We start from the raw sequence: 270 nt of genomic DNA, 5'->3' as shown, positions 1-270 counted from the left end.
CCTCTCCGTCATGGCTCCAACCATAGTTGAAATTTTACGTTTCCGTGTGTGGGCATTTGATGTCTCTCACCCTACAGAGTGTAAGAGTCACGAGGGTAGGCACCAGGCCTCACGACTTTTCCCCCTGAACCTAATATAGCACCTGGAACATAGTAAGTACGAGAGGTGACACAGTATGAAGAGGCAGTGGGGGGGGGGGGGGGGGGGGGGGGGGGGAAAGAGGCGGGACAGGAAACTAGAAGAGCCTGTTCTGTGGCAATGGCTGCTCTC

Source organism: Suricata suricatta, chromosome 10, assembly GCF_006229205.1.
Source record: "Suricata suricatta isolate VVHF042 chromosome 10, meerkat_22Aug2017_6uvM2_HiC, whole genome shotgun sequence".
Classification (NCBI taxonomy): domain Eukaryota; kingdom Metazoa; phylum Chordata; class Mammalia; order Carnivora; family Herpestidae; genus Suricata; species Suricata suricatta.
This window is presented reverse-complemented; position numbering follows the sequence as displayed.